The sequence below is a fragment of the Rosa rugosa genome, chromosome 6 (assembly GCF_958449725.1).
Source record: "Rosa rugosa chromosome 6, drRosRugo1.1, whole genome shotgun sequence".
NCBI classification, from domain to species: domain Eukaryota; kingdom Viridiplantae; phylum Streptophyta; class Magnoliopsida; order Rosales; family Rosaceae; genus Rosa; species Rosa rugosa.
The window spans coordinates 1,442,731-1,457,111 of NC_084825.1; the positions used below are offsets into that span (position 1 = coordinate 1,442,731).

A 14,381-nucleotide genomic window follows, 5' to 3' on the forward strand; every position below is an offset into this window, starting at 1 on the left:
GGAAACGCATTTTAGAGAAACTTATGAGTCAATCTAGTGGACTGTACCTCACTACGATTCGGATCATTGAATCCTATGTTGTCACCAACAATGAAATGTGGGACACTGACTCATACAGGCTTTGGCATGACCGCCTAGGGCACCCCGGTCGTGACATGATGATCCGTATTTTAAAGAACTCATATGGACATCCCTTCTTTAGAGTGAAAAATAAAATGGGACAAAAATCCGTCACACTGCAAGGTGTCGGTCCTAGTACTGCTCAAATACAGTCATTGCCTTCTGAAGTACCAGAAGCACTACCTCCCTCCCATTATGCCTCATTGACTATTTCAAAGGCATATCACTCGTTTTGCAAAGCCTGCTCTTTAGCAAAAATAGGATCGAGACCTTCCTATGCTAAAGATACAAAACAAAACATTCCATTCTTACAAAGGATACAAGGAGATATCTGTGGACCTATCCATCCAGAATGCGGACCATTTTAAGTACTTTATGGTTCTGGTGGATACTTCGACACACTGGTCACATGTCGCTTTAGTGTCCACAAGAAATGTTGCAAAACTCCTAGCATAGATTATACGTTTAAGGTCTCACCACCCTGATCACCCTATCAAGTCTATAAGGCTTGATAACGCTGGAGAGTTTACATCAAAAGCATTTGATGAATATTGCATGTCTATTGGGATCAATGTAGAGCATCATGTACCCCATGTGCATACACAAAACGGTCTCGCAGAAGCCACCATCAAAAGGCTACAGATGGTGGCTAGGGCATTGGTTATGCGCACCAACCTGCCTATATCTGCCTGGGGTTATGCAATATTGCACGCAGCTTTACTTATTCGTTTCAGACCCACTGCTAGCCAACCATTTTCTGCGTACCAGTTGGTAACTGGATATGAGCCTGACATTTCACACTTACGCATATTTGGTTGAGCAGTATATGTGCCTATTGCGCCCCCACAGCGCACTAAAATGGGTCCTCAGAGACGATTAAGTATTTATGTTGGATACGAATCCCCAACAACTATCCGCTATTTGGAAACCCTTGACAGGCGATCTCTTTACCGCTAGATTTGCGGATTGTCACTTTGATGAGACAGTCTTCCCGTCGTTAGGGGGAGATAGGAAAAAGGATTTTCCAAGGGAACGACAGGAATTGTCGTGGTTTGTCCCCACTCTGTCTCATTTTGATCCCCGCACTTCACAAAGTGAAAGTGAAGTGAAAAGAATAATCGATCTTCAGAACGTAGCAGATTCGATGCCTGATGCGTTTACTGATATCGTAAAAGTGACGAGATCACATATACCAGCTGCAAATGTGCCTGCAAGGTTAGAAGTCCCCAACAAGGGGCACGGTGCCGCAGATAGAGGCACTGCAACCGCACTTAGTGGAGGTGTGGTTGAGGCCGTGGCTCCCCAAGGAAGAGGGGGAGGCCACTTGGTTCGATTGACACTCACCCAAGGAAGAAGAGGGTGAGTAAGGCACAAACCAATCATCAATGTACAGAATCCCTCTCATGAGATTGTCTTTGATTATAGTTATGTCCATGAATCAATACTGGAGGACGCTCCGATGTTAAAAATGATTCCAGAGAACAAAGAAATCTCAAAGGATTATGAGAATGCGTATGAGTTGATAGAAAGATCTTCCATACACATTGATGATATATACTGTCGCTCAAGGAATCATAGAGCACGATGATATCGAACCACGCTCTGTTGCAAAATGTCAACAAAGAGCAGATTGGCCTAAATGGAAAGAAGCAATCCAGGCAGAATTAGATTCTCTGACAAAGAGACAGGTATTTGGTCTGGTAGTGCTAACCCCACCAAGTGTAAAGCCTGTAGGACATAAATGAGTCTTTGTCAGAAAGCGTAATAAGAAGAATGAAGTCCTGAGGTACAAGGCTCGCCTTGTGGCGCAAGGTTTCTCACAACGCCCTGGAATTGACTACGAGGAGACATACTCTCCCGTAATGGACGTTATAACGTTCCGCTACTTAGTTAGCATAGTAATTTCCGAAGGACTGGAAATGCAGCTCATGGATGTGGTTACTACATATCTCTAGGGGGATATAGATTCAGAGATATATATGAAAGTGCCTGATGGCCTTACATTACCCAAGTCAAGTGACTCTAAACCACAGAGTGCGTTTGCAATTAAGTTGAAACGCTCACTTTACGGAATGAAACAATCCGGGCGGATGTGGTATACCCGTCTAAGTGACTACTTGATTGGGAAGGGATATAAGAACGATGAAGTATGCCCCTGCGTATTCATAAAGAAAACAAGTTCCGGATTTGCAACTGTAGCTGTATATGTCGATGATATGAACATAATAGGTACTCCTGACGAAATAAGAGAAACCGCGAGCTACTTGAAATCCGAATTTGAGATGAAGGATCTTGGGAAAACTCGATTCTATCTAGGCCTTGAACTAGAACACCGAGTTTGTGGAATACTAATCCACCAGTCTGCGTATGTCCAAAAGTCAGGCGATATAACATGGACAAAGCGCATCCTGCTAGCACTCCCATGATCGGTCGAAGCTTGGATGCAAGGAAAGATCCATTTCGTCCAAAGAAAGATGACGAAGAGGTGTTGGGAGCTGAAATTCCCTATCTAGGTGCAATAGGCGCATTATTGTACCTAGCCTAATGTACTCAACCAGACATTGCATTCTCAGTGAACTTGTTAGCTAGATTTAGCTCAGCGCCAGCGTCACTGGAATGGTATCAAGAACATCTTCGATACCTAAAAGGAACCATTGACTTGGGACTGTTCTTTCCCTACAGAGAGACAAGAGGGACCGCAGATGGAACTACAATCCCTAAAGGAAATGTTGATGGCGAAAGCGCCACTCCCTACACCGAAACGCCAAATGACGTTTAGGTTGGTTTTGCTAATACTGGGTATCTCTCTGACCCACATAAAGGTCGTTCCCAAACAGGTTATGTATTTACCAGTGGGAACACGACGATATCTTGGAGATCAACCAAGCAAACCCTTGTGGCTACCTCCTCGAACCACTCAGAGATCATTACTCTACATGAGGCGGTTCGTGAGTGTGTATGGTTAAGAGCTATCATCACACATATTCGAGGGACTAGTGGTTTGAGTTCTACCACTGAAGAGCCTACTTGCATTAATAAAGATAATGCAGCTTGCATCGAACAGATGAAGCTAGGGCATATCAAGAGTGATAATACAAAACACATATCACCAAAGTTTTTCTACAATCAGCAACAACAGGCCCTCCTCAAGATTCAAGTGAATCAAGTAAGATCTGAGGAGAATGTGGCAGATTTGTTCATCAAATCATTGCCTAAGGCCATATTTGAGAAACATGTGAAAAACATAGGAATGCGAAGACTTTCCAAGCTCCCCTGATTAATGTAAGTATCAGGGGGAGGTGTAGACGTCAGGGGGAGTCTAACACACACATGTCATCCTCAAATGTAAAAGGTGCGTTGTGCTCTTTTCTTTCGACCAAGGCGTATTTTTTGTCCCACAAGGTTTTTATTGTTACTTGGCAAGGTTTTTAGTGAGGCAACAACTCATGCACTATTTCGCTTTGACTTGGCACAAGGGGGAGTGTTAAAGGAAAAACATATTGTGTGCCTTCATCAAAGCAACTAACGAAGAGGGAATCAAGGAATCAGTGATTACCATCAATCAGCACAATTACGGATCAATCAGCATTTAGTATCATTAATGTAATCGATATTTCCGTTGTAATTCTATCCCTATATAAAGGTACTATGAAATGAAATGAGTAGACCAATTCCAATTGGCATTTTACTTTAACAAAGGAAAATTAAATTTTGTTTGTGGGAAAGAGATTTAGTTTGAGAGTTAAATGCGGAAAAAGTGCCAAAGCTCTAGAGTTTAAAATCAAAGGTGAGGCATTTTGTTTTATATGAAACAGAATGAATGAGTGATAATATCTATCTTGTTCCGTTTCTTTTTTAAACAACTGACTAAGAAGGAACAGAAATAGTGTGTAAAAATTACATATTCATTATGAAAACAATGGAATAAAGCAAGAATGGTATTTATTCATTATAGTATTGAAATGCATAATCAACGCAATATACAAAACAACAAAAGTTTATAATCATTATTATATTTGTAATCAAACATATGTAACAAACATATGTAATGGGTAGATGTGTTTATGGCAGTACCATAAGATGTATCTCTGATGATAGGTGTGTGCAATACTACATACATATGTCTAAATATATGTTCCGGCGGAATATTTTTATTTTTTAGTGGTGTTTTATTTTCTGGCTTAGTTATTTGGTTTAATATAATAAGTCCCTACTCTTCGAGGTAGGGTGTGGGGGTCTTGGTATTGTACAGCGTCCATGCTTGAATGTGTATCGAACGGATTCCTCCATGGATGATGAACCGGCCATTATTGTAGCTATATGTAATTGGCCACTTTTCTCGTCATGATGAATAGTATCATCAACAACACCATCAGAGCTGACAATTTCAAAAACCATATTTTCCATTTGAGTACCAGCCACGCAAACGTCAGGCACCTAACATCATGTCCAATACTTTAGAAAGAGTACAAATACCTTGATAACTTAAAACACTGAAACAGATAAATAAAGGCATTACCAACCTTTGATGAAATTATCAACACCCTTTTCTCAGTTTGAGACTGAAGATTCAGTAAAACATCATTGTTGGAGAAGACAGAAATTGATACTGCAACCAAGGGAAGATGGAAAGACATCATTAGATATGCATGCATAAATTCATAAAAATCATAACATCTACTTGGTTGAGCACTATCAGTCAAAAATATCATTTGCAGGGCCCAAACTGAATCTTCACATTGATTTTCAGCTTCAAAACTAACTATAAACAGTAGGAGAAATTTAACATTTTTATCAGGATTGTAAACATATCTAAGAAGTGAGTTTCATGACAATGAAAGTCACGGACAAAATGTTGATGATAAGCTATTCTCATCTGCGGTCAGCTTCATTTCAAGCATTGAAATTATTCGACTCAGCAATACTCAGGCTATCAGATATAATCCAGGATGAAGGCAGTCTACAGCACATTCTTTCTAGAGGTAAAATTACTTATCCAACAACCAGTATAGTGTGGCTTGCAAGAATGAGCCAAGACATATTTGAGGAAAGAGAAATGAAGGACTGTACTTGTCAGCTGTTTCAATCATTTACTGTTATACATCTGGAATGAATGTTGACTACCAAATACTGACTATTTTCCACAATGGCATAAAACAATATTCCTAGTGTTCACATTTTTATCAATGCATGCTGTCAAGTAAAAGTACATACCACTTTTCTCATAACCTGCAGTCAGTTTGAAGAGGCCACCAAGGTCAATGCATCCATGATGATCAGCCTACATTGAAAAAGGTATGAAAGAAATCAGAGATTTGGCTTAGTTCCGACTCTATAACAATGGAATGGATGACAATAGACGTGGCAACGCATATTGCAAGGAATTAGGTGGCATCATTATTATTGCTTGTGGGGAGTGAAGCCAATACAGAACATGAAGATCAAGAGGGCAAAAAAAAAAAAGAAAAAAAAATATCAGCAATTGAGAAAGAATCTTACCGTATGAAAATTTTTTAGCAATCAATTACGTACTAAAATTGATAAGACCATTTCAATCAAATGCCGCTATGTTTTAACAGTTCCAATGAAACAATACTAAGACAAAAAAAATGCAATGCTTACTTTTGAAACCAAACTGAAATCTATCAGTCATCTTCTTTTTCTTGTATTGGAACAGTGCAGTAATAAAGCATATGGAGGGAATCCTGAACATAAATTAGGCAAATTGGAGGCTTTGAGAACCAATGACAACCAAATATATTGGGTAGCAAAACCGAAAGATTTGTCTGAAAGCATTATGCTGGATTCAAATATATTGGGTAGAAAAGATGTGTTCTAACCAAGCATTATGCTGTCCCAGTTGTTCTAATGCAGTTTCAACGGAAGATTTGTCTTTTGACATCATTGAAACTTACTTACTAATTCTATAGTTCCTGGATTGTTGCTTTTCAAAATCATGTCCGGGGATTGAAAACGTGGTAGGCTTAAAATATCTTTGGTTTTATGTGCTGAATTTACACTATACGGTAAGGAGAAAGGATAATGAATCAGATTCAGTGCATCCTCTTTTTTTAGTATATGACACCATGTGGTATGCAAATCTAGTTTACAGACCATGAAGTTAGGAGTTGGTTGGAAATTGAATCTTCTATAAGTTGATAAAAAATTGATTGGCTTGGGATAAGTAGAATTGCATAAGTCTGAAAACATACCTCCAGTAGTTTGTTGTCAACAACCCGCTTAGTTTGGGGAGCTTTTTTGCTGACTGTATCAACTCTCCGCTATTTTTTCTCACCTCTCAGCTGCAGGATTAAAAATTCTGAACTACATAACAAATCTTGACAAAAATAAATATAATAATAATAAAAAAAAAATTTAGATTACTCTAGATGCTAATTAATCGATTAAATGAGGTTCTACTTATTGGCAGTGAGTGTGAACCCATTTTTCCTCAAGTATAGATTAGATTGATCCATTTTCACTTTTTCAATCTGTTAGATTGATGCTTTGTATCAACATACCATAGAAAGGGAAGATGATCAATTGATTATGTAATTTTTCCGTTAGTAATGGAATAATAAACGTTAGACACATATGTATTAATAAATGATATATACATATATGTATATAATCTTCCTCTGGACTTATCAATCAGTGTTATTCAAAGTGATCCGAAATTGGAGGTAAAATCCTAGTGATGAATCTGAGGACGCTTCAATTGATTATTAATTTAGCATGGCAGACAGATATACTATCAATTGTTCCAAGTGACTTAGAGCAAGAATGACAGCGTCTCCAGTGAATGCAATATCATAATTGTAACAGAACATGTCACTCAATATTTACATTTCTCAAGTAACAGAGATCCCTAAAGCAGTATTTTTATGTAAATAGAAGGTTATTGAAAAAAAATTCAGTCTGCAACTAATTGATTTGCATAGTTAAATGAATCAAGATGTTAGAGAAATGGATGCATTTAGCTTTTAAGTCAAGAGATTAAACCAATTGACCATTACTAAACTGGTATGCAACTATTTCTCTCTGTCTCTTTCCCAATATTTCCAAATTCTTATTTCTAATGTAGAAAAACAAAAACAACCAATTGTTGGGAGAGATAGAGAGAATACCTTGTGCCTTTCGAAAGCGAAGCTTGTCATACAGTAGAACACATGAAAAACTGGTAGCGCAAAGAGAAATACATAAAAGTGGTGAATCCCATATGCAGATAAAAGGCAACCTTAGATATAAATTCAGAGTTGGAGTTTTAAAAATGACCCATAAAAAGGTCCATAGAAAATTACCTTTCCATCTATACAATGAGTCAGACAGTTCATATCTCTCTCTTGAAATAGTTGCCTAATGTCAGAGAATGTACTTTGGTAAACCAGAAAATCTAGCTGCAGCAAGCATCAGTGGTGCAATAGCTTCCTTACATTCCTCAGGGCATTCCCTGCAGTGACAATAACGGAGCAAACCAACAATTATAATGAGCTAATAACTACACTGATAAGACGCTTTGGAATGTTTCAACCACGTTGTAATTGACAGATATAAATCATATTTTGTTTACTGTCATCTTAGCAGCAGATACTTTTGTTGATTAAATGAATGGATCCTTGAAAGCAAAAATAGTGTTAGAGCATCTTAAACTCTCAAGGTTGTTCAAAGACCAATCACAAATAAATTTGTGCCTCACACATCAGATCACATAAACAGATCGCAGAAACAACATTAGGAATTAGAAATCCAACCTGTTTTGGCTGAGATTCTGCTGCAAAACCCATCTCTTCCACTGACGGTAAAAAAGTAAACAAAGGAAATATATAACACTGCCAACACTGAAGAAAAGATCCAATCCAAAAAAAGCGCAAAAACCGACCTTTAAACTACTTGACTGAAGGTCAGTAGCGATCAGAAAAGCTCCAAGGCTTTTGCAAGCTGCAATCCTATTTGAAACTGTCATTGAAACCCGGGAGATTGATAAACGGCAGACATTGAGATACTGAACTATATTTGTGATTGACTTATTGCAATTGAGATAACAATTAACCATGCATATATGTATGCCAAAGTTCAATAGTTAAGAAATTATATTATTTTTGTGATTTCTCAGAAAACAGCAGCTTTTAATTCAAATTTGACTACTAACTTAATACCTGTACTTGGTGGTACCTAATCATTTCACAGTTATAAACAAAAATCAAACAATGACAATTTCAAGCTAAAAACCCATCATAACACACACAATTTCAACTAATCAGTTAAAGAAATAAAAGTACAACTAAAGATGACACCTATTCCACTTGTTTTGAGCCCAATCAAAAAGCTAGAATTGAAATCTGATTCTATCTCAATCTGGTTAATTGGTTATAGATTTCAAATTTTAAGTGGCTAGAAAGATTTTCTGTAAACATGACAGGATCTTCCTTCATGTTTAATTGGACTGCAATTTCGAAGGGCTTCCATTGGAGACCAAACTCTTTGGCAGCAAGATGCTTCCAGACTAAAAACAGAAACAAAGGCTGGTTTCTGGAATTGAACTATCATAAAAAAGTGTTATATTCAATTGATTATGAAGACCAAAAACAGAAATAAAGGTGGGTTTCTGGAATTCAAATATGACCAATTGCTTTTGAAGACCAAAAACAAAAACAAAGGTGGGTTTTTGGAATTCAACTGCTTATCGAATTTAAGTACCATAAAGAACTTCAACCATTTACAACAGTAAATGACTCTGACGCCAACAATCTTCCACAAATGACCAGAAAAACCAACTATCTTAATTAATTGATAGCCAACTTTATTTGCTTATTTGATTCCCACATTTGAGGTGTTGTCAATGTGAAGCTGCTGCTGATATTCCATCCATCTTTCTCACCTTGGCTGGCTATAATTCCCATCCCTTTGTGTGTACTTTACTTTTTGTATATGTATTGATACTCATATATATATATAGTGATATAGATATATGTGTATTATAATTACCACATTCAGAGAAACTCAGAGTTATGAACAGATCAACTAAAACAGTGCAACTATATTAACACAAAGTAACAATGTTGGCCCCTTAATATAGCATCTATCACACAACTTTAACCACACCCACAATCATGTTCACCACAGAAAAACATACCATTAAAACAAATTTGCACTCATACAAATAAAATTGCTATAATCAAGGACGTCCGAGCTCCAGTGATTGATTTTCCTCAAACAAATTGAATCAATTATAGCTGAAACTAAATTCTCAATACATACCCAGATTTATTCACAGTGAACTCTTCTGAGGCAGTCCGAGCAGACAGGTCAGCTCGCCTTTTCTCTTGAGCCAACTGTTCCACACTCTTCACTTCGTTCTTCACTGAATCAGGCCCCCTTCCATTGGAAGAGCATGTAATCACTGAGAAACCAATGTTTCCTGCAAAACCCAACAAAATGATCAATCAAACCAATCAATCAAAACCAAATGAAGCTCAAAGATTGAAACTTTGTTTATCTATTTTTTTTTTCCTGGTAGAACCCAAAGATTGAAACTTCAGTGAAATCAGATCTCTCTGCTTTGTGGGTCTGAGTAGCCTATTGGTTTCGAGGTTGGTTTGGAAAGTTTTGGTGGGGACAAACTGAAGGACTGTACTTTTTGATGTTTCTAACTCAAATAATGGTGGGGACAAAATCCCCATCTTGAAGATTAATTTTTAATGGCTAAGGACTATACTTTTGATCTGCGGACAATATTCCTGGTATTCACATTTTTATCAATTCATGCTGTCAAGTAAAAGTACATACTACGTTTCTCATAACCTGCAGTCACTTTGAAGAGCCACCAAGGTCAATGCATCCATGATGATCAGCCTACATTGAAAAAGGTATGAAAGAAATCAAAGATTTGGCTTAGTTCCGACTCTATAACAATGGAATGCATGACAATAGAAGTCAAATTTAACCTTGTTAAACTACAGGCAGAAAAAGAGAATCACATTTTCCAAGTAATCACTCCTCAATATAAGAAAGTCAAATTTTGGATCATCTCTTTTACCTTAAGTGACTGTCAATCAAAGCTTTTTTCATACCAGGATGTACCATTAAGGAAAACAAAGACTACCAATAAAAAAAATCACAAAAAAAAATGGAAAAAAGATAGGAAAGTAGAAGAAGAGAGACCTGGTTTTCTTATACTTGAACCATCATTCATTCAAACATGCAGGGTCAGTCTTACAATCAAAATCTTTATTTATATTCTATTTGGACGTGGGACAACAATTTGATTGAATCATAACCATATTTTCATATCATTTCCATTGCTCACATGTACATAGAATAGGTTGGACATTGTTCTTATTTTGGAAAACAGTTAAGTAAATACATGAAATGTATACAAAATGATCCGAAAGTGTTAAACCCAAAACATTTTGAAAGAGGTAGATATAAAATTTATCAAATGCATAATGCATCAATTTTTATAATATCTGAAATAACTATACTCTTTCTTTCAATACAATTAGAAACAGAAACATAAGTTTATCACAGAATCAGGAATACAAATTAAAAAAATAAAAAACTCACAGCTCAGAAAAGAAACAACTAACCTTCTACTTAGATGATGACGTCAAAATTCGCTTTTGTGAACATCAGCTATCTGTGCAAAGCAAAGCAAACAATCACACCCAATCTCTCTATTTCTCTGTGGATCGTTCTACATAAGCTATCAAATTGAACCGGATCAAAATATATGGAAATACAACAAAAAACAACAGAACATGCGAAGTTAAAAGATCAACGTACTTCCTAAACCATATTTGTAGACAAATTTTACCTGTTATTACTGGGAAATATTGATTTGAGTGTCCCATTTCATATTTGTGCAAAACTATACAATGTACAAACACTTAGACGTATACATGAAGCTCAAATTTCCTCTATACTGAAGTCAAATGCAGTGCCATGATGAATACTAATCTCCTTCAACAATTTAGTTCAGTTAGGCAAAATAATAAACAACACAAAATAATGTCTATAAACAAAATGAATCAGAATCAAAGATTATGTAATTGTATTGTTGGATCTAATACCGCATTTATGAGATTGGAAAAGGAATGACTTAAATTTTGTTCGGCTGAGTTAGAAATGACTTAAGTCCAACAATAGTAAAATTAATTCTATTCGGCTAAATCAGAAATGACTTAGATTTTCATTTCTGTAATCTCATATATGACAATTCATTCAAACAATGTTCACAAAACAGTTCACACACATATATGACAATTGATTCAAACAATGTTCACAATATGAATTAAGAACACACACCTATAGAAGGACACAACGTTGAAATAGCTGTAAGCAATATGCAGAGGAACAGCGGCACGAAAATCAAGCATATACTCTTTTGCATAGAACCCAGAAAACCTGAACAAAACAACAATAAAATGTCAACATTAATTAACATTAAAAGAATAACAATCGCAATTAATTCCACAAATACACAAATGAGAACAGTCTTTCAGAATAGAAGAAAACTGAAAACCCAAAATATACAAATTTCAACAAAATGAAAGGTAAATCCACAATTGTGGAAAGAAATACAAATGAAACAGTAGGTGAATTGACAAATGCAATATATTTGAATGAACAAACAAAAGGAAAAAATTTTCTGAAGATTGTCACCTGATATCTATATTGTAACATGTAACATTCTTAGCAGAAAACGTCATTGAAAAATTATTTGATAACCCTCTTCCAAAGAATTAAGTATTTTTTTAAAAAAAACCCAAAAACAAAAAACATACAACAATGAGAACAAAAAAAAATTAACAACAAAAATTCATCTGCCACACTCATCAGTGCAGATTACATTAAATTATTGCAACTATGAATAGTAAACCATCAGTTATCTATTAAGTTTTTAAGATTAAGAACACAGTTAGAGCCAGTGCTGATGGATACTTGCCTTGGTTAATGCCTTCAAATCAGCTCGTTTTGTCAGCTTTGTATCTGCCTTCAACAGAAAATGTGTGGATTACAGTCAAGTGAGATACGAAATGAAACATGTAAGACCATCGTGGCAAAATTATGTAGCAACTCTGTCCATAATTGATACACCACTGTTACTTTATAGCTGAACTGAATGAAGATGGCCATGATTTATGTGCAGTGCCAGACAAATCAAAACTGCTATGTATCAATTACACCTAAATAATCATTTCATATAAATTGTTCAAGTAAAATTGCAGTATGACTCTAAAAATTCATTGGTAGGTTCCTATACTCTGAAATTTACGAACATAGATTTTCTGGAAGTCCATGACAAAAAGCGCCATTTCCTACCCATGATGAATATTTCAAAATAGCAACCCCAACTCATCTTCAGTATATACTCACTCTTGAGCAAAACCTTTTTATCTTTCTAACCACCTAAATAGCTACAACCTTTGCTATTTTGTAATATAATTGGGGTATAGTGTTGTTTACTATAATTGGTGCTCTGGATGCATGAAATAGAAAGATCTTGAAGCCTATTTATGTACAGTGTGCGTTCGCTGAGCTTCAGTTTCAGGGGATTTAAAGTCTTTTTTTCAGAGAAGCTATAGTCTTTAAATCCCCTGAAACTCAGAGTGGTAACTTTTGTTTTGGTAAAATCTGTGCAGTTACTTTCTCCAAGCAAGGTCACTTCACAAATCTTTCTCAATCCTGCATTTCTGGCATTTCTACTTTCAGACTCCCAAACCCCACATTAAAACCCCCTCTGAAAATTTCCCAAAACTAATAAGCGTGCACGTAATTTTACCCATCACTGTTCATATTACAATCCCAGAAACCTGTATTTCAGTTATTAATACCTAGCTTCTATGCTTTCTTAAGCAACCCCAGGTCCCCAGCTGTGAATTTGCAACTACTACCAGGCTTTCAATTTTCATGTATAATTTGTCTTATGCTAGTGCTACTCAGCATTTATGCAGCTAACAATAATTGAAAAATAAGTTTCAGAAAGAAATTATGATGAAAATTATGCTGTGGCATCCTGTGAGTTTTGGTCCAAACCCAGTACTATTGCCAGCCTAAATTTTATACTTTTTTTGGAGTGTTGAAATTCTGCAGTGAGAGTTTTAGATTAGTTACTATGTACTTAAAGTTCTTGCTGTGTATCATAACTATATCAGACTCTAGACCAGTGAGTATGATTTCTTTTCAGCTGAAATCACAGTACTGTGTTCATATTTGATAACTGAGAGGCTTTACATATTCATACTGGTAACTTTCGAGCTGTTCTATCTGTTGTATATCGTTAGCAGCACCTTTTCTGCTATCACATCTGTGGAATTCAATATAAACCACCCATTTGAAATTAGTACAGAAATCAAAGTTCCAGGAGTAGATCACTCCTTCAAAAAGTCCATTAGTCTATTTTCCCTAACCTATGTATAAGCAATCCTACAAATCCCAAATAGCCAAAAAAAAAAAAAAAAAAAGACAAAAGACAAAAGACAAAAAACAAAAAACAATGAATAAGAATAAGAAGCCCAGGTAGTTCAAAACTCAAAACAAAGCAACAGTAACAACAAAAGAAGCATTTTGCTTTTTTGGGTGAGAACTGAATAGGCCATATAAAGCACCAGTGAAAATCATGGATGTTTAGCTTCTATATCATAATTATAACCCAAAAAATGTAAAGACATTAGCCTTATATCAAAATTAGCTTGAGCAAGTTTTAAAAGTATGTACCTGAAACAACCCAATTCAAACAAAGCAGCAGCAGCAGCACAAACCATAATCCTGCAAAACAGCGCAATTCAGCACTCAACAATATTCAAAGTGAGAAATCCAAAAGTACTATGAATGTCAAAGAAAGAAAGAAAGATGGGCAAGTTATAAGCAACCCTTGTTTCCAGTCCAAACCTCTCTCACTGAGAGTGTCAAACAACTTGATTTTCAGCGGATAGCCCTTACATCCACATATCGACACTCAAAAAATCCCAAACCCGGGAAATCGATCATTTCGAAGAACCACCACAATTAATCAAACTACTTGCCATTCCTCTCTAAGCAGAAGAAGACTGATAATCAAATAAAGGAATCAACTTTATGAAGTTTGGAATAACCCCCAAAAATTCTAACATAGCCTTATATAGATGGAATGAAATCAAGGAATTACCACGACTAAGGACGTTGCTTCCTGGTGTAGTAATATGTTTTTTGATTAATTACAACTCTCTTATCTGACTAAGGACATTGAACACCCAAAGTACACATTACACAACCATCAAGAC

General features: G+C 36.1%; 1 long non-coding RNA gene across 5 annotated transcripts; it reads right to left on the bottom strand.

Annotated features, from left to right (window-relative positions):
* Nucleotides 1-4,045: 4,045 nt before the first annotated feature.
* On the bottom strand, nucleotides 4,046-11,526 carry LOC133717883 (uncharacterized). Of its 5 annotated transcripts, XR_009850005.1 has the most exons (13): nucleotides 11,425-11,519; nucleotides 10,707-10,756; nucleotides 9,907-9,972; nucleotides 9,379-9,538; nucleotides 8,000-8,076; nucleotides 7,872-7,912; nucleotides 7,422-7,570; nucleotides 7,248-7,297; nucleotides 6,333-6,422; nucleotides 5,743-5,825; nucleotides 5,335-5,401; nucleotides 4,644-4,729; nucleotides 4,046-4,557 (listed from the first exon to the last, which is right to left on the bottom strand). It is a non-coding gene; the product is annotated as an uncharacterized LOC133717883 (long non-coding RNA). The 5 variants fall into 5 exon arrangements; XR_009850003.1 differs by lacking the exon at nucleotides 5,743-5,825 and having other exon boundaries at nucleotides 11,425-11,526; XR_009850004.1 differs by lacking the exon at nucleotides 5,743-5,825 and having other exon boundaries at nucleotides 9,922-9,972.
* Nucleotides 11,527-14,381: the final 2,855 nt, after the last annotated feature.